Genomic DNA, 26,629 nt, shown 5'->3' with positions numbered 1-26,629 from the left:
TTTCATACCAACCCTTACGTGGATATTAGAGAAGAATTAATGAACAGAAATTAGAAACCACAAAATGCTATAGTCAAAATTATAAGATGGTCAAATTGATACCAAGATACACTTGATAACATTTGAGTTCAAATGATGGGATTGCTAGCATCAAGGAAGAACTGAAAGGGAGGAAATCTGGGAAAAGGGTGATTTCCAGTCAATGTTCAAATCCCTCCTCCCACACACTCCCAAGACCATTTTGATGACATAATTTGGGGCCTCAAATCCTAAGTGTTTTTCCCAAGTCATTATCCTTTAAAGGATGGGTAAGAAAACGTATTTTTTAATATAATAAATAATGCCCTCGAACAATTAGAACAGGATGTCAGGCCATATAATTTGTCTTATCCAACGTTAGTGAATATCTACTATATACCAAGCACTACACTAGATTCAAGTGACAACACTGCCACTAGCATCATACATAGCCTAGCGTGGAATAGCATATATAAAAACGGATTTAATCATTGAGGTGTTGACAGTGTACTTTGAGTTATGAGTAAGTAATAAGAGACCCAATAGATAAATTATTTCTTTTGGAGGGAGGAGCAGCAAGAGTAGGTGCCTTGAAATCTAAGAAGAGGAAGATGGACAGTTTGAGAAGAGTTTCAGAATGTGAAATGGCACAGAGTATAAAAACTGTCTCCCTCAGAGCCCTGGCCAGTGTCCTGCATGGCTGCCTCAGGTATTGCTGTCACTGAGGAATATAATGGATAAATTGGGTTGCCCCGAAAGGGTGTATTGAAGTCTTAACCAGAATTTCTTTCAAAATAAGGTCTTAGCAGAAGTAATCAGGTTTAACTGAAGTCATTAGTGTGGTGTCCTTATAGAAAGCAGAAATTTGGACACAGGCAGACATGCTCAGAGGAAAGACGATGGTAAGGGACTCAGGGAGAACACCAAGGGAACATGGAGGATTGATGAATGATTCATCTATAACACAAGGAAGGGACATCGAAGAAGCCAGCAAACCAGAAGTTGGAGTCAAGAAAGGATTTCCTACGGCTTTCAGAGGGGGCATGGCGCTGCTGACACATTGATTTCTGAGTTCTAGTCCCCAGAACTGTGAGACAACAGATTTCTGTTGTTTTAAGTTGCCCAGTTTGAGGTAGTTTCTTATGGCAGCCCTAAGAAACTAACACAGGGACTTAACAAGTTGCTGTCAGTTAGGGTTCTGGTCTGCCCGCCCCTATTTCAAACACACTGATTTTCATTTTAGGCTTCTGCTTCAGATTTTGTTTGAGAAGTGGGTTTTCTCTTATAAAGTAGACATGAAAACCACACTTGTGGAGCTTGGGGAGTGTGTCAGTTGGAAATTTTCAGTTGCAAATCATCAAACCCTCAGTCAAATACCTTAAATAACCAAGAGGATTTAGGACCTGTATAATTATGAGTCTGGAGGTGGTGTGAGGTCCAGTGCCGTTTGACGGAGACATCGATGAGGGCTCTGACTCTGTTTCTGTGTAGTCTTCTGTGGAGTTTTCATGTGAAGCCTTCCTCCTTGGGCTGGTTCCTTTTAAGGTAGCAAAATTGTGCTATAGTTTGGCTTCACTGCCCAGCACACTAGGCAGAGTAGGGAGAGCAACTTTGCCCAGGTGTTCCCAGCCATGGTTTTGAGGTTCTCACTGATTCCTTGAGCCTGCACTGATGACTTAGGTCTGTCTTGGACCAACTGTGACAGAAGGAAAGGATCTGCCCTGATTTGCTGAGCCCACTGTTTCCACGAACTTTTCTACCTAACAAAACACTCCAAAATTTAGTGGCTCAAAATCACAACAGGGTATTGGTTCTGTGGGTCAGGAACTTGGGCAGGACTCAGGTGAGATGGCTCACTATCTCCCATGTGGTGTTGGCCAGGTCCAGTCACACATTTAGAATAAATATATGTGTAAAAGTTATGGTGTGGCTTGCATAATTTTTCAGTCTCAAAGTGCCTTCTCAGTTTGGAGGATACTTTACTGTCCTTCCTCCACCTTCTAACAGGTGGAGTTTATCTTTTGGCTTGTGCATTTTGCCACGTTTTCTGTGACAACATAATTGATGATTGTGATGCATTCCAATTAGTAAACATGATTTAGAAGTGAGTCATCATGGTCGTTTTTCTCAACCCGAAGATTAGGCATGAGTAATGTTTTCCTGGGGCGGGAGGGCAGCTAATGGTCCTTTCTCTTGGGCAGTGGGCCTGCCATGGTTGTAAGTCACAGTTCCAGGCAATGGGGAGCCACTAATGTCTTGTTCCCATCTGCAGGGCAGATTTTCTGTTCTGAGATTCAATCTTAAGATGCCCCTGTAACAGTTCTGAAATATACTCGCACCCTCCTTCACGTCCCCCAGTGTGCACATATGCTGCTAGTTTGTGATTTTCCAGTTTCCAGCAGCACACTATGGCCAGAAGCAATTTTTCTTCCTATTGGCCTCATCCATGGGGCCCAGACACCCCTGGGGGCTCACACACTATTGTCATTGTCATGGCCTTTTCTTGCTTTCTGACCTTGAACAGGACAGCCCAGTCCATCAAATATATTTGTACATCAACCAGGGGAATGGCAACAATTCAGTTCTCTTTCCGTCTGAATTCCCTTCCAAGCATATTATAATCCATACAATCTCCAATGACTAAATGAAAACAAACATGAACATACTGACAAGGGAAGGACAACGTATCTATGGTATCTGAGATGCAGCTAGAGTGAACATCTCACTAAATGCCGTATTTATCTCTGCTCCTGGGCTGTATGCAGTTTATCCAAGAAATATGGGATTCATCTTTTAATGGTGAAAATAAGTATCTATTGGATAAGTGAATTAATAATGTATAAATAGATAGGATAACCCTGTGCAACATACCTGAGAATAGAAATGTTTCAGGACATGGATAATGTTCCCTGGTGAATAAGCTTCCTTCATTCTAGAGTCCTGGATCCCAGGAAGGTACCAGTGAGAGGTGGTAACAGGTACCTGAAACTTGGATCCTCCCCTCCACTGCAGGAAGACAGCTGAGCCCAGAGGAAGAATTTGAAAGAGTGAGAACTTCTCTCTTAAACCGAGTAAGATTAAGATTATGAGGAGTCCTTTGGGAGACTTGGACAGAGCCAAGGATGAGGAGTTGGAGAGAGGGGATGGAGGAAGTGAACAGGGAAGAGGGAAGCCCTCCATTACTTTCCTTGGGCCTCGCCAAATTGAAAGTCCCACCCTGGTGCCTGCAACATTTTCTACAGTGTTCCTGGCTGTGCCTCTCTGACCAGGAGTGGCTAGTCTACAAGAAGGACTTGAAGGGGCTTGTGGGTGGCTCAGGTGGCTAAGTTTCTGACTTTGGCTCAGGTCATGATCTCATGGTTCATGGGTCTGAGCCCTGCAATGGGCTCAGCACTGACAGTGTAGAGCCTCCTTGAGATTCTTTCTCTCTACCATACCCCTACTCTTTCTCTCTAAATAAATAAATAAAATTTATGTGTCTCCTCCTTAATGCTGTGGCTCCTTGCAACATTATTCCATATGAGCAGCTCATTTCTGCTCCTGCATTCCATTGGAGACAGCCCTTGCTCATCTCCATTTGGCTAAAGGAGACTGGGCACTGGAGGAAAGGGAGGCTATTTACAGTGAATTATTTAATTATAAGCAGGAAGAAGGGCCACTTGTGCCATTGTCTGGCAGGCTAACCTCAGGACAGCTCCAGAGGACTGGGAATATATAATATGCAGAATCCATTAGCCTCTCAGTGGGAGGAACAGGGCCAGAATGAGGAGGGGAAGGTGGGGGACAGGGAGGCAGATGACAATAAATATTGTGGAAAGTGGTTAAGGGTTGTGGCCTGACTGCAGCTTCAACAGGAGCCCTAGGATAGAGAGGAGGCACCTGGGGGACAGGTAATAGAAGATGAGGAGGGAAGTGCAGAGCAAGGTAGACCAGGTTGGCCCTCAACCTGCCTCTCAGGCGACTTCTACCCATTGCTTTTCAACCTTGAATGCCCATTGGAATCTCCTGGGACTTTATGAAATGCTGGAACCTGGGTTTAACCACCTCCTCCAGATTCTGATTAAATTGGTCTAGTTTGTGGCCTGGACATCAGGGTTAGGATGCTCCAGGTGAGGAGGCTGAAAGGGAATAGAGAAATTTTATCATTTCTTACTGAAGAGCTGGAAGGACCCCTACAAAGCACAGCTTCTCAGGTGAAGCACAGTACAAGAGGGAAAGATACCTACGTGGACTAGTGACAAAGGGCCATAACTTTGATCTCTTGAGTTCCCAGCATAATTAATATTCCCGTTTACCACTCTTCTTTCCCTTACCAGTCATGTGACCTTGGTCAGGTGTCATTTCCTCACCTGTAAACTGAGTATTGTCACCTAATCTATTTATTTCCTATTATTGCCATAAAAATCAGCATTCATGAGGCTGCTGTACAAACAGTCTAGGTGAGGAGGGAAGAAACAGCAGAGCTGTGTCTCCACTCCATGGCTTCCATTGAGCTTAGAATGAACTTTCAAACTCTACTCAGACCCACAGACCCCACATGGTAGGCTCTTACCTGCACCTCCAGGTTCCACTCTTGCCATTCCCCTCTGTGTTCACATGTTCTAGACACACCGGCTTGTCCCTGCTCTGGAACACTGAATACATCCTTCTTTCTGCAGTTTCTGTCTCCATTTGGATTGCAAGAGCCCAACATCTTCCTGTGTAACCTCATCTTTTCTGGTTGTGGTTGTAGTTATCATAATGAACTTGAGTGTAGCGGCAAGATAAGCAGTGACTGCTCTGTATGGAATTAGAAAGAAGTATGGAGGGGCACCAGGTGGTCATTTGGTTAAGCATTGGACTCTTGACTTTGGCTCAGGTCATGTCACAGGTGAGAGTAAAACCTGCTTGGGATTCCCTCTTTCCCTCTTCCTTTGCCCCCTCCCCTACTCCTGCACATGTGTGCTCACTTTGTCTCTCTCAAAAACAGATTGTTTCTAAAAAGGAAGGAGAGTTTATAGAAAAGGTAATGAGTGGGGAATGTGGAGGTGAAAACTTGATTTTTGCCTTGGAGGAGAGACTTGAGTATTTTTACTTCAGGGGGAGATGCCTGCAGGAGGGAAACTTGTCATGTGGGGGAAAGTGAGGTAACTAAGGGAGCCAATTCCCTGAGCACCTTCTACATGCAAAATCCCTTTGAAGAGATAAAACATGTGACTCCTAAGGAATCTGGTTCTCATTTAGCTTCCTTTGTAACCTATCACTTTATGGATCTCTATACTGCATTGCAGGTATTTCCTTATCCATCTGTGTGTGAACTGTGAGCTGAGTGAGCAGAGGGGATAGGTCTTCCTCATTGTTGTATCACAGTACTGAATACATAGAATGCTGAGTGACATGGGTGCCCTAGAGAAGCACTGGAAGAATGGATGGAATGGAAGGAAGGAGCAATGGAAAAGAGAGGGAACAAGGCAGGCAGAGGAGTGTGTCGATGTTGAAAGAAATTTCACAAGCTTCATGATTGGGAGAGAAGGAGCAGGAGCAAACACAGTCTATTTTTCTCTGCTCCCTCATAGTCCTTGTCTACATACTAGTATTTTTACAGAGCTCTAATCAAACATCTCCATAATTGGACATTTCGTTTTACCAAACAGTGTTTTGAACAACACCTTGTGCTGTCTCATATTCTTCATAATTATTCTGAGAGCTGCAGAATATTTTATCCAGTTAATGTACTGCAATTTACGTCACTGTCTTCACTGTCCCTGTTGGACATTTAGGTTGTTTTCAATTTCTGCTATTATAGAGAATGCTTCAGGGAAGAGCAGCACACATAGTGATTGTCCTCCTTCTGAATTAGGTCCTCATCTAAATTACAGGGAGTGAAATTACTGGGCCGAAGGGCATGAACCTCTTATGGTTTTCAATACATATCACCATGTTCCTGTTTTATATCCCTGGTCAGAAACTCTCATCCATTTCACTGTCAACAATGGTGCTAGTGTTATTATTACATCTTTCTTGCCAAGTTAAGAATATAAAAACATACCTTGTTGTTTAATTTGATTTTGTTACAGGCCAAACTCTCTCCCTGTTTGCCTACTATGTATACCTTATAATATTTATGTTATATCACCAAGGGGGCAGTTATGATATTTACATATATTAGAATTAAACTTTTCATATATTATAACTAATAATCCATTTCACATTTTAGCAAAATATGTTTCCTACTATTTACTTTTTCACTGTGATCAGTTATTTCTTATTCTGAAGTTCATATATCCATCTTTTCCTTGCAGAATCCTTTCAAAAGTCAGAAACTATTATCTAAGTAAACATATAAAAGCTCTCAATTCTATTATGTACAATTTATGATCATTAAGTTATTTAATAAATTTGTAATTTTAAATATGTACTTTAAATATAATTTGATATTTCCCTAAATGGAATCCCATGGAAGTTTAGAGTCTATATATGACTTCGGGAATAGTCTTGTTCAAAGGGGGGGCAGTCTACCGCAGCAATCTGTTACTTGACACATCCCCAAAAGCAAGGGAGTCAAGAGCAAAAATAAACTATTTGGACCTCATCAAGATTAAAAGCTTCTGCACAGCAAAGGAAACAATCAATAAAACTAATAGGCAACCAACAGAATGGGAAAAGATAGTTGCAAATGACATATCAGACAAAGGGTTAATATCCAAAATCTATAAGGAACTCACCAAACTCCACACCTGAAAAACAAACAACCCAGTGAAGAAATGGGCAGAAGATCTGAACAGACACTTCTCCAAAGAGGACATCCAGATGGCTAACAGACATATGAAATGATGCTCAGCATCCCTTCTCATCAGGGAAATACAAACAAAACCCCACTGAGATACCACCTCACCCCAGTCAGAGTGGCTAAAAGGAGCAAATCAGAGAACTCTAGATGCCGGTGAGGATGTGGAGAAACGGGCACCCTCCTACACTGTTGGTGGGAATGTAAACTGGTACAGCCCCTCTGGAAAACAGTGTGGAGGCTCCTCAAAAAATTCACAATAGAACTCCCCTATGACCCAGCAATAGCACTGCTAGGAATTTACCCAAGGGATATAGAAATGCTGATGCATGGGAGCACATAGCAGTACTCTCAACAATAGCCAAACATGGAAAGAGCCTAAGTGTCCATCAATGGACGAATGGATCAAGAAGATGTGGTTTATCTATACGGTGGAATACTACATGGCAATGAGAAAGAAGGAAATCTGGCCATGTGTAGCAACATGGTTGGACCTTGAGGGTGTTATGCTGAGCGAAATAAGTCAGGCAGAGAAGGACAAATATCATATGTTTGCACGTATAGGATGATTAGGAGGAACTTTATTGATGATCAATTGGGAGAAGAAGGGTGGAAATTGTGGGGGAAAGGGAGAGAAGCAACCATGAGAGACTCTTGAATGCTGAGAACAAACTGAGGACTGATGGGTGGGGGGGGGAGGGGAGAGATTGGCATGGAGGAGGGCACTTGTGGGGATGAGCACTGGGTGTTATATGGAAACCAACTTGACAATAAACTATTTGTAAAAAAACAAAAAACAAAACAAAAAACAAAAAAGAAAGGAGGGGCAGGCTGCTTATCCTGAAGCTGCGTTTCTACAGCAAGCACACAGTTCTTCATGGCAGTGCTCGTAGTTTAGTAGCTTTATGATGGTGGTGATTATAATGGAGATTATGGCTAGAGGAAAGGCTAATGCTCTCCAGACCAGGACCCGTTGTGATTATTTTGGCTTAAGGCACTTTTGCATTCATGGGCTTCTCCCCCATAAAAATATTAGAAATTGTATTTTATATCTATTTGTTTATAAGGGTAAATATAACTTTGGCTGGATTCATTTTTAAATGATTCTTTTTCTTATTTTAAAATACCTTAATGAACACATTTTTTTGCACCATGAATCTGGCTTATTGTGTCAAATGCATGAATCAATCTTGTCCCAAAGTCATCCTTTAGCAGTTTTTAACTTTCTACCTATCTGTCTATCTATCTATCTATCTATCTATCTATCTATCTATCTATCCAAATAATTGAGTCTACTTCTTGCCTTTGCATTCAGTTCCTCGGATTTACATTTCTGTGTATATCAGAATTACAGTATTTTAACAATTATATTTTTTTAATATGTTCAAATATCTGTTAGAGTTGATTTATACCCCAGAGTTCTTTTTAGGTCTCTTAACCTAAACCTTATTTCCAAAATGAGCTTTAGAACTCTCCCGTTTATCATACCAAGCCAACAAAAAACCCTTTTAAAGTTGCATTGTGTTTGTAAGTTATTGCAAAGATTTATGACATCTTTATAAAGGTACAACAATTTGCTATTCTCTTGCAGAATCCATGATTACGTTACAGAGAGGGTTCAAAAGGAATCAAGGGAGAGGCATGAAATAGGATAAAGAAGAACTTGCAGTCTTGTTAGGGTGAGCTCCCAACTAGAGGTGTTTAGAGTCTGAGACACAAACTCCTGTGAGTCAACATAGTCTTAGAAGAAGGTCGTAAACTAGCAGTATAGAACAAGTGCAAATGTATTTTTCACCTTAGGGGAACAGGAATGCCCTTGGCCAGAGAAACTAAGACCAACCTTTGGCCAAACCTTCCTTCTCCCAGTGTAACATTCTAAAGTGGCTATGGTAGCCCTCAGTATCTTATTACTTATGAATGAGTTTAAACAAAAACAAAAACAGTTTTATGCAGTTATCCTTGGGAACAATAAATAGTGATTGTAATAGGGAAAAGAGATCAGGTGGTGAACGCTGACCAATATGAAACCAAATGGATCAGCTAACTTCTCTTCCTTTTCTCTTATTTTACATATCCTTATACTTTTTTATATTTATTGTTTTCTAATATGAAAGACAGCCATTTTAGGATAGATTTGCAAAATTTGGAGTCCTCCTCTCTAAGTCCAAGTCTTTAATGATGGAAAATTAATAAGCACTATAATTCAGACTAATGGCTTACATCTGTTGTCCGCAATGAATAGACATAACTCTAATACAAGGGCTATTAGAGTAAATTGAATAACTTTAGAGTAAAGAAAATTTGGTTGTATACCGTGTTTAATAAATCAAATACAGAAGTTGCACTTGGCAAGCTGTTTCCCTTTATGAATCATGAAAAGGACCTAGGCTAGGAAGATTTCTGTGCCTCCACGAAAAAGATGAAAGATATATGATCTGAAACTTCAAACTTTCAGAATCTCAAGGACAGTGTTTTACTTCCACTTTAATGTTATGAGGCAGATTGGAGCACCTTGTTGGAAAATCTCCCTACGGCTCTATGCTTGCCTACTCTTCACACCCGGAAGTACAAAATTACCTTTATTTACTCAGAGAAACTGTCCCAATTCAAATAACTCAAATAATGACCTATATTTTTACTGAGGGATAACACATGAATCCAGCACTATTTATTGTTGTGTAGTATATGCATGTCAACAACAAACTCATCCAGTATTTGTGGGAGCTCAGCAAATTTAAAAAGAGTGGTCAAGCTGACTAAACACAGAAAATTTCCCTTAATGAAATAGGAAATTCAGTTTAAACTTACCGTGAACTGGTCATGGCCCCAGATGTCAAATAGGAGTAAATGTAAACTGTCTCTTGGAGATTTAAACCCAGGCCAATAAAAATTCCTGTTGGTTAAGTACAGTGGACACAAACTAAAATTTTTAAGAATCACAAAATACACATGGAAGAAGCCATCATAAGTAAGAATCATCAGAAATAAGAAACTAAAGAATCAGTCCCACAAAGAATGCAGATCCAGAAATTATTATTTCAAAACAAATTTCTCTAATATTTTAAAATAAAAATTTTAAATGATGTTAACTGTTTTATTAGTCACCTTGGGATACCATAACAAAACACCATAGGCTGGTTGTTTTAAGAACAGAAATTTATTTTCTCAGAGTTCTGGTTGCTGGGAACTTCAAAGTGTCTGCTAATTTGGTTCCTGGTGAAAGCTCTCTTCCTGGCTTGCAGACAGTCACCTTCTTGCTGTGTCTTCATGTGGCAAAGAGGGTGAGTGAACTCTGGTATTTCTTTCTCTTTAAGGGCAGAAGACCTATCAAGATTAGGACCTCCACCTCATGACCTCAGTTTAACCTTTATCACCTCTTCATAGGCTCTCTCTCCATATAGAATGCTATTGGAGGTTCTAGGTTCAGCATGTGAATTTCCAGCAGCAAAAAACCACAATAATTAAAACTAAAAAGAAAAAAATCAATAGATGGGTAAAATAGAGTACTAAAGATGAGGACAGAATTAGTTATCTGAAAGACAGATTTAAAGAAATTCCCTAGACTCGGTAGGATAAGAAAGAAATAGAAAATACTATAAAGGTTAAGAAGCTTGGGAGATGGAGTGAAGTTTAATAGGTAACTAATCAAGTACCAGAAGGGGAGAATAGAGAGAATGGATGAGGAGAAATATTAGGATGCTAACAGATGTAAATTTTCCAGAACTCATAAAAGTTCTTGAAACTTTAAATTCAAGAAGTCCTAGGAATCCCAAAGAGAATCAGTAAAAAAGAAATTAACCTAGACACACTGTAACAAAATTGTTAAGACCAAAGACAAAGAAAAGGTATCTTAAAAGTAACCAGAGAGAAAAGATGGATTACTTGGAAACACCAATTAGACAGATGGTAGAATAGTACCTTTAAAGTGTTAAGAGGAAAATAAAATATCAACCTGTGCACATGTGCATGCACGGGTGTTCAAAGAGGACAAAGTAAAAATATTTCAAAATATAAAGAAAACAGAACATTTATCAAAGATAGAACCTCTGTAAAGAATATCCTAAATCCAAGGGTTTTTCTTTGAATTACACAGTATGACATATTAAGGAGCAATCGAATCAATTTATTGGATCATTGCCTTTTTATCTTTTTTAATTCCTTACATTCTTTTGTAAGAATGTATTTAATTCTCATACATTCTTTTGTATGAGATTGTAAATCGAATCAATTTATTGGATCATTACCTTTTTATCTTTTCTAATTCCTTACATTCTTTTGTAAGAATGTATTTAATTCTCATACATTCTTTTGGCATATTCTCCATGTCATTTTCTGTATAAATCTTCCTTATTATTTTCATTATTATATTCAGTTATATTTATGTATTATAAATTATTTAGCCGGTTCCCTAGTAATGGACAATGCTTTCTATTCTGCCATCTTTCCAGAAACCTCTCTTCCTCTTTGACTTAATATAAATACCAACCTCTTACCACAGGTTACAAAGCCCTCTAAACCTAATCCAGTAATTTTCACTATTGGTTGCAAGAACTGAATATATCTTAAAATACTGATGATCAGACGCCATCCCCAAGAGTTGAATTCCAGCCTCATATCTTCCCATTTTATCTTTTACTCTCTGTGCTCCAACGTTAATATTCTCCCTATTTCTTGAACATGTTTTGTGCTGGGTATGGTAAATATTTTGCAAATGGTGGCTCTCTAGGAAGAATAATCCCAAAATTTGCAAAATTTCCACTGTGTGAATACTCCCAATATGTCTGGTTTCCAGCTACCAATGAGCTATCCCTGAACACAGAGTTGGGAAGAGATGCTAACAATGGCTTGCATGAGCTGATATGAGTAGGCTCCATCATGTCACTGATAGTGTGCTTGTGCTCCTGGTCTCTACGTCTAAATATCCCTTAATTCCCCTACCTCCCACCACAACCCTTAAATCTTAAGATCTCTAATTAAAGTTTCTCTCTTAAGAGGTTCTTTCTCTAGTTCTTGGCTAGGCTTTATCTTCTTTCTGTATATCTATGCTGTACTGTACTTTACTGTTAATAATCATATTTTATGTTGAGGTTTGATATCAATCTTCCCTATTCATCCATCAGTGAGTGTAGAGGCCATGTCTTTCCTGTTTATCTCTGTATCATCACTTTATTAGTTACACCCTGCCATAGCATAACACATGGACTGGGTTCCTTAAATAATAGATGTTTATTTTCTTATAGTCTGTAGGCTGGAAATCTGAGCTCAAGTTGCTAGCATGGCCAGGTTTTTGAGGTCTCTCATGCTGGCTTGCAGATGGCCATCCCTTCTCCTGTGTGTTCCCATGGTAGAGAAAGAAAGAGAAGGAGCAAACTCTGTAGAGACTCTATGGCACTAGGATGGTCCTACTCTCATGATCTCATCTAAATCTAATTACTGCTCAAAGGCCTTATCCATAAATACCATCACCTTGGGATTAGGGTTTTAACATATGAATTTGCAGAAGGCTGAATTATTTATTACTCTTGGGAGCTCAGCACCACCTCCTAGATTCCATATGCCCTGTAGACAGACCTGGTATTCTTTGGCAGCTCCCCAGGTCTGGTGTATGTGACACTATTTCTGGTTTCCCTAGGGTTGTGTGGGTTTTCCTTTGCATTCCTGAGTCATGTCCTGAGCCCAACCTTCAGTAAACTAAAAGATGAATAGTCTTAGTAATGCTGCTTGACCTGGCATCAGCTATTCTTTTTGAGTCCCTAGTTCTGGTCCCAAATATTCTACCATCTCTAGAAATCCAGTCATCAATGGTCAGGGACATAACTCTCTAGTAGAGCTGGTTTTACTTGTGAGTCTCTGAGATGGCATCTGGCTATCCAACAGGATCTGTTTGGCATCCAACTGCCACCTTATAAGCTCATTTTTCTTCCAGTTTTAAATCTCCTGACATCACTAATGAGACTTTCAATAACTTTCTGTATCTGGATAAAAGACCAATAATTCTCATTTGCAAAATGGAAATAGTTGACTTGACCTGGATCCAATGTAATCAGCTCATTCAGGTTTATGTTACCTCTTACTTCCCCGGTTCCTTTGTTAATCTCACAGAGTCTTGTTTATTTTTAGAGATGTGATATTATATTACAAGGAAAAAAATTTTTTAATCTGGATAATGTTAGACCATAGCCCTCCTGTGCCTACTCTAAGGATAGCACTTATCACAACAGGTTATAATTGCTTTTTTCCTACATTCCACAAACACTTAATGTACCCGACTCTATGTTAAGTGTTACAATAGAGAGCAAAATGGATGCAGTGACTGTGTGAATGAAACTTTTAGTCTAAGGGGGTATAGACATTAATCAAATAATCATATAAATAAATGTGTAAACTACAACTGAAAGGGTTATCTAAGAGAAAGGTGTATTTACTCTTTGAAATAAAATAAATATAACCTAGACTCAAAAGGTGGTCATCTGGAAATGCTTCCTTGAGGAAGCAATGCTTAGCTAAACTGAGAGAAGAGTTAGAGTAATTGAAAAGAAGGGAAACATAGGGACTCTGGAACATGGAAACAGTAGGTGGAAAAGTTCCATGGTATGAAGAAGGTGCACATTCTAACAAATTAGAAGAATGCCAATGTAACTAGAACTTAGAGTGAAAAGGAGAGCGTAGTGAGAAATGAGGCTAGAACAATAGTAACTGTGTAGACTATATTAAGGGTTTTGTTGACTATCTTTACGAAGGCAAAAAACTACACCTGTAATCTTCCTAGATCTACAGATCAGTCAAGCTCTCCAGGAAGTCTAAAAGTACCTCTTTATGGAAACAATTAATCTTATCATCCTGGCAAGCCTGAGTAGGAGAGAGGAAGCCCAGATTTATAGTGCTTGGCTCCAGGCCCTGCCAAAGTCAAGCACAGGACCTTTGTTAGCTCTACCCATCACTTACATATAGCAGCTGCTACAGGAATATCCAGAAAAGTTTCACCAAGAACAATTATCTGAGGATCTGGGGTGCCTGGGTGGCTCAGCTGGTTAAGCATCTGACACTTGACCAGCCCGGGTCATGATCCCATGGTTCATGAGTTTAAGCCCTGTGTGGGGCTCTGAGCTGGTGGTATAGAGCCTGGCTTGTGATTCTCCCTCTCTCTACATCTCTCTGTCTTTCTCTGCCCTTCCGTCTCATCTCCCTCAAGATAAATAAATAAACTTAAAATAAAATCTCTGAGGAGCCAAATAATTGAAGAGGCTTATTACCCCCGACCCCCGAGACATTCTTGAGAATTAAAGTTAATCACCTAGGATGGATCCAGGTAAAGAGATGGCTCTTAGAAAGTCAAGTCAGTCTAGAAACTTCAGAGTAAAGAAAATGTGATTTGCTTTACATCCCAACAATTACTAACCAGTCCTTCCTTCAGAGGTGTTCTCAGTCACAGAAAATTCTTCCTGGAGAGTTGGCCCAAGGATGAATTTCTTGACAAATAAGAGAAGCAGGAGAGCCAAGCAAGTGAATTCTCTGGAGGAATTTTCTAAGAGTTAGAGTGATCCAAAGATAGAATGAGCTACCTCAGAAGATAGTGATATCTAAATTTCAAAAATAAGCTAGAAGACCATTTGGAGTGTTATAGAGGAGATTCACACATGTGGGTTGGTTTACATGGACTTCTTCCCACCATGAGAATCTTAGAGACAGAAAAAATAATGTGAACAAGTAGCTATAGGATGGAGAGCATTGAGAACTCAGGGAGAGATAAGAGATGTTGGTAAAAATCATTCAATCATGAGAAAGAACAGAAGGACTTAGGTTTGTTTGGAGTAGAAGTAGCTTATGACATTACACCTATTCTTACCTGGACTTGGGAACCAGGGGAAAGAATTCTGGCATTGCATCCTTTCTGGGAACTGTGGCTTCCAACTTGTACATCTAGCTGCATGCACTGAATATGACATCCAGATTTGGGGATTGATGTATCGTTATTGGGGTTTGAATGGATATTAGTTAATCCACAGCTGTGTAGCAAATTACCTAAGAACTTAGCAGCTCAGAAGAACAAATATGTATTATCTCACACAGATTCTGAGGGTATGCTATCTGGGAGAGGCCCAGCTGGGTAGTTCGGGTTCAGGGTCTCTCTTGAGGTTGCAGTCCAGCCCTCTGTCCTCAGATGACTCTGGATCTAGAGTCATCTCTAGGCTCCCATGGGGCTGAAGAAACCATGTCTAAGCTCTCTCACTTGGTTACTGACAGGCCTCCATTTCTTGACGCATGGACCTCTCCACAGCCTGCTTGAGTGGCCTCATTTCATGGCATCTGGCTTCCTGCAGAAGGAAAGATTCAAGAGGGAGAGAAGTGTGAGCAGGTGAGTGAAATGGTGCTCTGAAAGGAAGCAGGACTTCTATCTAGAACACATTAAGATCTCTTATAACTCTATAAGATAATGTACTCAATTAAAAATGGGCAAAATAGTGGAACTGGAACTTCACAAAAGCCAGTGGAACTGGCTAATACATACATAAGAAGCTCCTCAATTATCACCAGTCATTGGGGGGAGGAATTAAAATCTATAATGCGGTACTGCTATAATGAGAATGGTTAAAATTGAAAAGGCTGAAAACATCAAGACTTGTCAAGGATGTGGGGAGCAAGGAAAATGTTCATAAGTTTCTGCTGGGAGAGTAAAATGGCATAGCCATTTGTCCATTTGTTACAACAGGGATTTACCAAATAATTTCTAGCTATTTGTCCAAGAGAAATGACTTCAACAGTTCACAGAAATTCTTGTACTTGAATATTCATCAGGATGTCATACACAACAGCTGACACTGGAAATAATACATGTGTCCACCCAACAAATTCTGGTATATAATGGAATACTACTTAACTCTCTCCCCCTCCAATCCTTGAGCCAATTAATAAACAATTAATGCCCGCAAATAATTATTTTTTTCAAATAGTTATATCTGATATATGCAGCAATGTAAATAAATCTCCCAAATATTATGCTGAGTAAAAGAACCTAGGTATAAGAGAGTATATACACCTCTATCTGTAGAGAAATGAATCCAGAGAGATAGAAATCACATCAGTGACTGTGTTAAGCATAGGGACTTGGGGAATATTGACTGCAAAGTGGCATGAGAAACATTCTGGGATGATGGAAATATACCTTTTGTTGTGGTAATAATTACATAGGTTTTATAGAATACTTTAGATAAAACTTATGGAAATATAATTCATGTATATAACTTTATATTATATAGTTTTCACCTTATGAAAGTGGATTTTAAAAGTAAGAAAAAAATTATTATACACAAACTAAATATTTCTAGGAATACAAGTGATGATTAACAGAAATTAGATAATACTTGGAAACTTTATTGCCCTCTCTTTGTCTTTGTAAGATCAACTACTCAGGCAAAAAAATATATAATACTATTATAATTATTTGCTTTAATTACATATCCATAATTAGCTAACTAAATATTGATACAAAAGTTGTTACCTCAAGGAATGTACTGTATTTTCTGTTATTTAAAACATTTGTGATAAAGAATCACATACTAAACCTGATAGAAAATCTTAAAATTTCCTAGGCAAAAAAATTATAAAGATCACTCTGTATCAAACCTCAGTGTAAAAACCCTGGAACTACATACGTGAAGGATAATTTTAAGAGCTTTTTTAAATTTGAAATTTCTCTACTAAATTACTTTTGAGTTAAAGTAGATATCAAAAGAAAAATTAAGGATAATTTTAAAAATGGCAACCTCACATCTAAGAACATGATAAGTGATTAAAGATGAAGTCATAGAAAAACCTTACAGAGTTTCATTATTTCTTTTTAAAATTTTTAATGTTTATTTATTTTGAGAAAGAAAGTGAGAGAGCAGGGAAGGGAAAGAGAGAGAAAGAATCCCAAGCAGGGTCTGTGATATCATGGCCTGAGCTGAAATCAGGAGTCAGATGCTTGGCATCCAAATAGGCCAAGAGGTCAAACTTTTACTCTTCACAGATGGCATGCTACTCTATATGGAAAACCCAAAAGATTCCATCAAAAAACTTCTAGAACTGATCCATGAATTCAGCAACACTGCAGTATATAAAACAATTCACAGAAATTGGTTGCATTTCTGTACAACAATAATGAAGGAGCAAAAAGAGAAATCAAGGAATTGATCCCATTTACAATTGCACCAAAACCCATAAAATACCTAGGAATAAATCTTACCAAAAAGATGAAAAATCTATATGCTGAAAATTATAGAAAGCTTATGAAAGAAACTGAAGAAGACACAAAAAATGGAAAAATTTTCCATTCTCCTGGATATGAAGAACAAATATTGTTAAAATGTCAATACTACCCAAAGCAATCTACATATTCAATGCAATACCTATCAAAATAACACTAGCATTCTTCACAGAGCTAGAACAAGTAATCCTAAAATTTGGGAACCAGAAAAGACCCCAAATAGCCAAAGCAATCTTGAAAAAGAAAACCAAAGCTGGAGACATCACAATCCCAGACTTCAAGCCGTATTACAAAGCTGTAATCATCAAGACAGTATGGTACTGGCACAAAAACAGACACCAGCTAAATGGAATGGAATAGAGTACCCAGAAATGGACCCACAAACATATGGCCAATTAATCTTTGACAAAGCAGGAAAGAATATCCAATAGAATCAAGACAGTCTCTGCAGCAAGTGGTGCTGGGAAAACTGGACAACAACATGCAGAAAAATGAACCTGGATCACTTTCTTACAACATACACAAAAATAAAGTCAGAATGGATGAAAGACCTAAACGTAAGACAGGAAGCCACCAAAATCCTTGAGGAGAAAGCAGGTAACAACCTCTTTGACCTTGGGCACAGCAACTTCTTACTTAACACGCCTGTGGAAGCAAGGGAAACCAAAGCAAAAATGAACTATTGGGGTCTCATCAAGATAAAAAGCTCTTCACAGCAAAGAAAACAATCAGCAAAACTAAAAGACAACCTATGGAATGGAAGAAGATATTTGCAAATGACATATCAAATAAAGGGTTAATATCCAAAATCTATAAAGAACTTATCAAACTCAACACCCAACATACAAATAATCCAGTGAAGAAATGAGCAAAAGACATGAATAGACACTTCTCCAAAGGAGACATCCTGATGGCCATCTGACACCTGAAAAAAATGTTCAACATCACTCATCATCAGGGAAATACAAATCAAAACCACAATGAGATACCACCTCACACCTGTCAGAATGGCTAACATTAACAACTCAGGCAACAGATGCTGGTGAGGATGTGGAGAAAGAAGAACCCTTTTCCACTGTTGGTGAGAATGCAAACTGGTGCAGCCAGTCTGGAAAACAGTAATGGAGGTTCCTCAAAATATTAACAATTGAACTACCCTACAACTCAGCAATTGCACTATTAGGTATTTATCCAAGGGACACAGGTATGCTGTTTCAAAGGGACACATGCACCTCAATGTTTATAACAGCACTATTAACAATAGCCAAAGTATGGAAAGAGCCCAAATGTCCTTTGATGGATGAATGGATAAAGAAGATATGATAAATATGTATATACAATGGAGTATTACTCGTCAATCAAAAAGAATGAAATCTTGTCATTTGCAACTACATGGATGGAGCTAGAGGGTATTATGCTAAGAAAAATTAGTCAGAGAAAGACAAATATCATATGACTTCACTCATATGAGGACTTTAAGATATAAAACAGATGGAAGAAAAGCAAAAATAATATAAAAACAGGGAGGGGGACAGAACATAAAAGGCTCTTAAATATGGAGAACTGAAGGTTGCTGGAGGGGTTGTGGGAGGGAGGATGGGCTAAATGGGTAAGAAGCATTAAGGAATCTACTCCTGAGTGCTGATGCACAGGAGCACATGTACCCCAATGTTCATAGCAGCACTCTCAACAATAGCCAAAACATGGAAAGAGCCTAAGTGTCCATCAATGGACGAATGGATCAAGAAGATGAGGTTTATCTATAAGATGGAATACTACATGGCAATGAGAAAGAAGGAAATCTGGCATGTGTAGCAACATGGATGGACCTTGAGGGTGTTATGCTGAGTGAAATAAGTCAGACAGAGAAGGACAAATATATATTTGCACGTATAGGAGGATTAGGAGGAACTTAACGGAGGACCATGGGGGAGAAGAAGGGGGAAATAGTGGGGGAGAGGGAGAGAGGCAAACCATGAGAGATTCTTGAATGCTGAGAACAAACTGAGTACTGATGGGTGTGGGGGAGAGGGGGGAGATGGGCATGGAGGAGGGCACTTGTGGGGATGAGCACTGGGTGTTATACGGAAACCAACTTGACAATAAACTATATGTAAAAAAAATTAAAAAAGGAATCTACTCCTGAAATCATTGCACTATACACTAACTAACTTGAATGTAAATTAAAAAAAAAGTCAGATGCTTAACCGACTTAGCCACCTAGGCGCTCCCCCCCCACCCCGAGTTTCTTTATTTATTTCCTCACTAGATAATATTTTTGAAGGGCTGTACTGTTCTAGAATTTTTTTTTTATGTTCCAGGGGTATAGATTTTTAAAAAATCTAACTTCCTTCATAGAGTTACTTGCTAGTGGAAGTAAATTGGTCACCTAGCCTCCCCCCCATATATATATAATATCTCATACAGTGATAAGTTCTTTGGGTAAAATAAGGCTGAATAATGTAGACGGAGAGTGTTCAGGAAGGGATGCCATTTTATATACAGTGGGCTCAGGGAAGCCTTTTCTGAGAAGGTGATGTTTCAGCAGAGTTCTGCAGGAAGGGAGAGACTTAGTCATGCAGACATTGGGAGAATAGCATCCCAGGCAGAGAAAACAGTAAGTTCAAAGGCCCTCAAGAAGCTGGGAGTGGAGCAGGTAGTTGGTTAGCTGGTAGATAGGGAGATCAGAGAAGTGATATGGGGTCAGATCATGCAGTACCTCTTGGGTTACTATAAGGACTCTGACTTTTATTCTGAGTGAGATGGGGAGACTGCAGAAGGTTTTGAGCAGAGGATAGACGCAATGTGACTTACATGTTAAAAAGATCACTCCAGGGGCGCCTGGGTGGCTTAGTCGGTTATGTGTCCGACTTTCGCTTAGGTCATGATCTCGCGGTTCGTGGGTTCGAGCCCCGCGTCGGGCTCTGTGCTGACTGCCAGCTCAGAGCCTGGGGCCTATTTCAGAGTCTGTATCTCCCTCTCTCTCTGACCTTCCCCTGCTCGTGCTGTCTGTCTCTCTCTCTCCTAGAAATAAATAAAAATATTAAAAAAAAAAAATCACTCCATAATTTTCTATATAAAAAGGACAGAAACAGGGAGATCTGTTGGTTATTACAGTTCATGTAAAACATGATAGTCTTGATCAGGAAGAAGTCAGTGGGAATGGAAGAAGTGGTGAAATACAAGTAATCAATACAAAGGAAATATATGCAATTTAACTTAATATTCAACTCAGAAATCTAGGAAGAGACCTGCTCAACAAACTTTTCAACAATTATCTGGGAGAAGGAAATTAAGTGGTCAGCAAAGAAACTAGTGAATTAAAAACAAGAAAGATAGTAGAATTGAAAAATATTAAAGCTCAGTCTTGAAAATTTCAATTACATAGAACTTTCTGGTAAAGTAAGTGATGGAAAGGAAAAGGGAAAATACAGATAAACCGCATCCAGAATGAAAAGAAAGATATAATGTCAAATATGAAGATTTTAAAGTATAATAAAAAAGTACAATTTGCTAATGTATGCAAAGAAATTTAAATAACAAATTTCATGAAGATATATGTAAATCAAGAATAAAATAAATAGAATAACAATAGAGTAAAATAACCAAAGCAGAATTTGAAAACCTTAAGAACTCTGAGAAAACTTAAAACCTAAAGGAACTCTGTAAGAAAGTTTTTAGAGGTGAATTATATAAAACTTAAAGCTCAGATAGTTTTCATGCTCCTTTCATTAACCTAAAAGCATTAAAAGTTCAAAAGTTGGCTAATTTATTTGATGACATTAGCATAGCTCCAATATTAAACCTAATAATGGTGGTACAAAATCCTTAATAAATCTCAAGCACATTGAATCTGAAACTATATTTTAATACATATCCTCTGACCTAGTAGAGTTTATCAAGAAGCAGTGTAATGATTTAAGATGCCTGAATCTGGAGCCAGATAGCCTAGGGACAAGTTTGTACCAGATATGGATCTGTTAGCTGTGTGGCTTTGGGCAACCTGCTTCATCTCTCTGTAACTCAGTTTCTTCATAAAATGGAACTATGACACTGTTTACTTTATGCAGTGGTAAAGATTATAGGAGTTAATTCTGTGTGGCATTTTTTACAGCCTAGAATGTAGTAACCACTCAAATATATTAAATGTTATTATTAGTTTCTGTGCCTGGAAATGTATTATCATAATAGTAAGTCAGAGGAGAAAAGCCATAAGATTACAGCTTTTGGTTAGCACCAAAAGATATTTTGATAAAATTTAATATTCATTTATGATTATTAAAAACTTTCTTAGTATACAATAAGAAGAAAGATACTTTCTTTTAAAGTTTTAAAAAATGTTTATTCATTTTTTGAGAGAGATGGAGACAGAGCACAAGTGGGGGAGAAGCAGAGAGAGAGGGGGAGACACAAAATCTGAAGCAGGTTCCAGGCTCTGAGCTGTCAGCACAGAGCCCGACGCGGTGCTCAAACCTGCAAGCTGTGAGATCATGACCTGAACTGAAAGTGGACACTTAACCGACTAAGCCACCCAGGCACCCCAAAGAAAGATACTTTCTTAAGATGATAAAGAAGTTCCATTTGAAATCAATTGTCTTCATCATCAAGGATATCTATTATCATTTTTATCTCAACATTGTCGGAAAGTTCTACATGATACAAAAAGAACAAAAATGTGAACTAAGATGTACTATTATTTACAGATGACACAATTGGCTACCTGGAAAACCTGATGCCATCAAAAATCCAAACAGGAAATTCTAACTTTATTCTGGGAAAATAAATGTTTAAAAATCTCCAAGAGCATTTGAAAAGGAGAAGTATGAAGTGCCTTTGCTCTACCAGTAATGAAAGTGTATTACTAACATAAGTAATTATCAATACAGGAGAAAAGAAGGAAAGAAAAGTATTAGCATATAAGAGTAGTGTTACAAATCAATGTGAAACATGTTGGTTTATTTAATAAATGGTGTTGTGAAAAGTAGTCATAATCTTATTAATAAACTCTATCACCCCTTTGTGGTTGTAAACACTGTACATTGTTTCAAATCATCATAGTGTGAGGGGGTAATTACAGAGCCAACTTTGCACCATGCATTTTGGAGGTTATTCTGAAAGCTAATGGCTAATTGAGTGGTGTACATTAATTTCACAATAAGAATTCTTGATATACATATTTCACCTGCATTTTAGTCAGTTTTTGTTCCACATAATTTGAGGCCATGTTGTTGGATACATGTGTCTATTATCAATATATCTTCTTGCCATTTGGTTCTGTTTCTTATAACACCTTTCTATTTCTAGTAAGTTGCGGGTTTTTGCTTTGAATTCTATTCTAATCATATATCATGAACTTATTTCAACTTATTTTTGCTCATATTTGCCACGTATCTTTTACTACCCATTTGTTTTAATTAACTCTGACTCTTTTTGTTCTAAATGTTTTTCTCATGGTAAAAAAACATTTTGGATCCTTTAAAATGATGCAGCCTGATAGTCTTGGCTCTTAATTGGTTAAATATACCACTATTTAATATATCACTATTCTATATGAGTATTTATTACTAACATCTTTTTCTCAGTTGTGCATAGCTATATATTTTGGGGATCTTTTTTCCACTTTTCATTGAGCAGAACAGATCCTCTTTTGGTATTTAAAATTTATGCATTAAAAAATTCTACAGTAGTTGCCTTAAAACAAAATACCTATATTTAGGGCATTTTTTCCTAGTAAACACACATATAATAACCATCCATATATACTAACAACCTAGCTTATACAACGAAACAAAACTTTCTAGGTGCTGGCTATATACCCCTCTTATTGACATTTCCTTCCCACCTTGTAAAGTTACTTTTTTTTAGGCTTATATATTTCTTTTGAGAGAGAAAGAGAGAGTGAGAGAGTGAGCATGAGAGTGGAGGAAGGGGAAGGAGAGAGAGAATCCCAAGCCGACTCTGTGCTGTCAGGGCAGATCCAAGTATGGGGCTCAGTCTCACCAACTGTGAGATCATGACCTGAGCCAAAATCTAGAGTCGGATACTTAACTGAGCCACCCAGGTGATCCCCTTTTTAAAATTTTTAAGTTACTTTTTTTTTTAAGTCGAATACCATTTTATTTACTTTTTTTCTGAACATAATTGTACTATTTGAGGTTTTTGTTTTGTTTGTTTTGTTTTTATTATAGTTTATTGTCAAGTTGGTTTCCACATAACACCCAGTGTTCATCACAAGTGCCCTCCTCCATGCCCATCACCCATTTTCCCCTCTCCCCCACCTCCCATCAACCCTCAGTTTGTTCTCAGTTTTTAAGAGTCTCATGGTTTGCCTCCCTCCCTCTCCTTAATTGTTTTCCCCCTTCTCCTTCCCTATGGTGCTCTGTTAAGTTTCTCCTGTTCTGCATATGAGTGAAAACATATGGTATCTGTCTTTTTCTGCCTGACTTATTTCACTTACCATAATACCCTTGAGTTCCATCCTTGTTGCTACAAATGGCCAGATTTCATTCTTTCTCATTGCCATGTTCAGATACTTGTTTTTTAATGTGATAGTTATTCTCCCTAAGAATGACTGTATATATCCCTCGGTTTTGTATAGTAAAGTTATATATGTTTTAAATTCAGTACAATTAGTATCCTCTGATATGTATCCTTAGAAACTAGCTTTATTTTGCACTCAACATTATATGTGAGATTTATCCAGGTTGATATGTATATCTATATTCCCTATTCTATAGTGTGTTGTATATATCCATAATATGAGTAAACCATACTTCATTATCTGTGGTACAGATTATCCAGTCTTAGCAGCAGGAGACTGGAACCAAAACAAAATGAACATTCTTTAAGTCAATTTTAGGGAGACAAAATGAAAATGAACTCATAAAAAGAAATGAGTGAAATTGCTAATTTGGACATTAGGAAATTGACATAAGGCCCAGAATCTCAGGAAGAGGAAGAAAGCTATGGTACCAAAAATAACTCTACCAATCAATTACTCCTGTATGAGTCTGCTCTGGCAGTCATCAGAGAATAACACAGATTAAATGCATTAACAACAGAAATGTATTTTCTCTCAGTTCTGGATGCTGGAAGTGCCAGATCAAAGTCCTATCAGCATTGGTGTGTGGTGAAGTCTCACTTTTGTCTTACAAATGGCCATCCACTCACTGTGTTCCCACCTGACCTCTTCTCTGTGTGAGCATGGAGAGGGAAAGAGAGATATCTGATCTCTCTCTCTGTTTTTATAAGGCCCCCAGTCCTATCAGATCAGGACCCCACCCTTATGACCTCACTTAATCTTAACTGCTCCCTAAAGGCTCTATCTCCAAATACAATAATATTGAGAGTTAGGATTTCAACACATGAATTATGGGGAACATATTTACTCTGTGAAACTCCCAAATCAGATACACCATTTAGATATACCACAACAATGTTACATAAAAACAACCTTAAAATCTTAGTGGTTTTTCAAAAACAAATATTTATTTTTCTTGGTCATGGCCACGTAGTAGGGATGAAGATGATCTCAGCTGTTGTTGGCTGAGTGTGGATCTAGACTGCAGGTCAGATTTCGGTCCTCAGGCTTCATTTTGGAGTCCAGGCTAAACGGGCAAAAGACACCTAACCATGTACTTTTCAGGGTGATGGCAGTATCACAAGAGCACAAAACCCAACCACATAAACACATTTCAAACCTCTGCTTGTACCACATCTACCAGCATCGCATCAGCCAAATCAAGTTACTTGGCTAAGCCCAAAATCAAGGAGCAGGGATGTCCATTTCACCTACATTGTGGCCATGGCAAGACTAAGCATATATATACTTCTACCATGGGAGCAATAGTTCAACAACAGGCACAGCATATATTCTCAAGCTCTGAGTGTTTCCATGGGTTTTAATGACATTAGAAGACATTCTTTTGCTATGATGACCATTGTGGGTTTTGTATAGTAAAGACTGATGCTGCAGCCACACCATCCATACGTCAAAAATCTTCTGTCTGTCCATGTTGTGCTTTGATTTCTCAGCCATTCCTTACATCACTTCATAAAGTTCTGAGTCAGCGCACCCAGCTTTTGTTTTGAGAGTTCACATTAGTCACACTCTTTCACTCTGTGAGCTCTGAGTCACTTGAGTAGTATTCAGACTTCTGGGGGGAATTCAATGCAGTGTTGACATTATTACTGGTGAAGTTGCCTTGGACCCCAGACTGCAATGGTTTCTCAGCTCTTTCCCCTCCTGATTTGACTTCCTTGTCATAGGCATTACTTCTAGAGAGCACCCTGCCTGTCTGCTCTGTTTACAGCATGGAGAGGAAGCAAAGCTGGTCAGATTAATCCATAGAGGGGAAACATAGAGCAAGAAGGGTCCTCAAACTAAAGACATAGGCCTTGTGGAGGCCTTGAGGCAGGAGGCAGAGTCACAGATAACTGGTGGCCACTGCAGAAGCCTCCAAGCATTTGAAGGGTCACTGTCTCGGTGACCAAATCGCTGAAGATCACATTTGAAGGGGTCACTGTCTAGGTGACCAAATTAACTGAAGATGAAGGCCCTTGGCCAGTTTGGCCTGAAGAAAATCAGGCCCAGAGGGGACCTGGGAGTTGACCACAAACATAGAAAAGACATAACCTCATTACTTCTGTCATTCATTCAGTAAATAATTATTTGAGTCCTATCTTGTGCCAGGCATACTGTTCTGTGTATTGGGAATTCAGCTCCACATTGGTCTCTATGCTGATGGTGCAGAGACTGAATGGGATTCTCTCTGCCCCTCCTCCACTTGTGCTTTCTCTCTCTCAAAAGAAAAAATTTAAAAAAAAAACATATTGCAGGTTTTTATGCATCATACTTTTCAGCACCTCAGAGAACAATAAAAGTTGGTTGGATGGTACCTGATGGCTTTTCCAGGCCTGCCAGTCTGTGTGATTGCATTTCAGACTCTGAGCCATTGTGTTTTTTTTTTTTAATTTTTTAATGTTTTATTCATTTCTGAGAGAGAGACAGCGTGTGCAGGGGAGAGTCAGAGAGAGAGGGAGAACAGAATCCGAAGCATGCTCCTGGCTCTGAGCTAGCTGCCTGCACAGAGCCTGATGCGGGGCTCAAACCCACAAATGGTGAGATCATGACCTGAGCCAAAGTCAGATGCTTCACCAACTGAGCTACCCAGGTGCCCCTGAGCCATTGTTTTTAAAGGGCTTTGCAGACTGTGGGATGTATGAAGGGTGCTTATGGGGAGGAAAAGCAGGATGGGCGACGGCAAACCTAAGTCAAGGGGAAGTGCACAGATAACCTCTGGTGCTGGAGACCAGGGTGTCGGAGGCGCGCTGGCTCCGCTGGCTCCGACAGGTCCAGGGGTCCCTGAAGGATGGACGGTGTCGGCGAAAGAGAATGAGAGAGCCCCGAGATTCTTTCTGATCACCAGGCAGGCATCTCTGTCCTGTCGGTTTTGGTGTCTGTATTTTAAGGTTCAGCAACAAGATGAAGTTATAGAAAGGAATTTCTTACAACGGGAGGCCTTTTGTGATATCAATTAACAGAATGTTCATAGTGAAAAACAGCATAACATACAAGTTAAATTGTATATAGATAAGCT

At 38.8% G+C, this 26,629-nt stretch overlaps 1 long non-coding RNA gene across 1 annotated transcript in view; it reads left to right on the top strand.

Moving 5' to 3' along the window:
• LOC120244987 overlaps positions 1–26,629 on the top strand; it is a 63,363-nt gene that overhangs the window by 32,632 nt on the left and 4,102 nt on the right. The window contains exon 3 of the long non-coding RNA XR_005531676.1: positions 15,029–15,140. This is a non-coding gene — a long non-coding RNA (uncharacterized LOC120244987). The remainder of the gene's footprint in view (positions 1–15,028; positions 15,141–26,629) is intronic.

This window comes from Hyaena hyaena, unplaced genomic scaffold (genome assembly GCF_003009895.1).
Source record: "Hyaena hyaena isolate Hyena2069 unplaced genomic scaffold, ASM300989v1 scaffold_401, whole genome shotgun sequence".
Lineage (NCBI taxonomy): Eukaryota > Metazoa > Chordata > Mammalia > Carnivora > Hyaenidae > Hyaena > Hyaena hyaena.
This window is presented reverse-complemented; position numbering and strand designations above follow the sequence as displayed.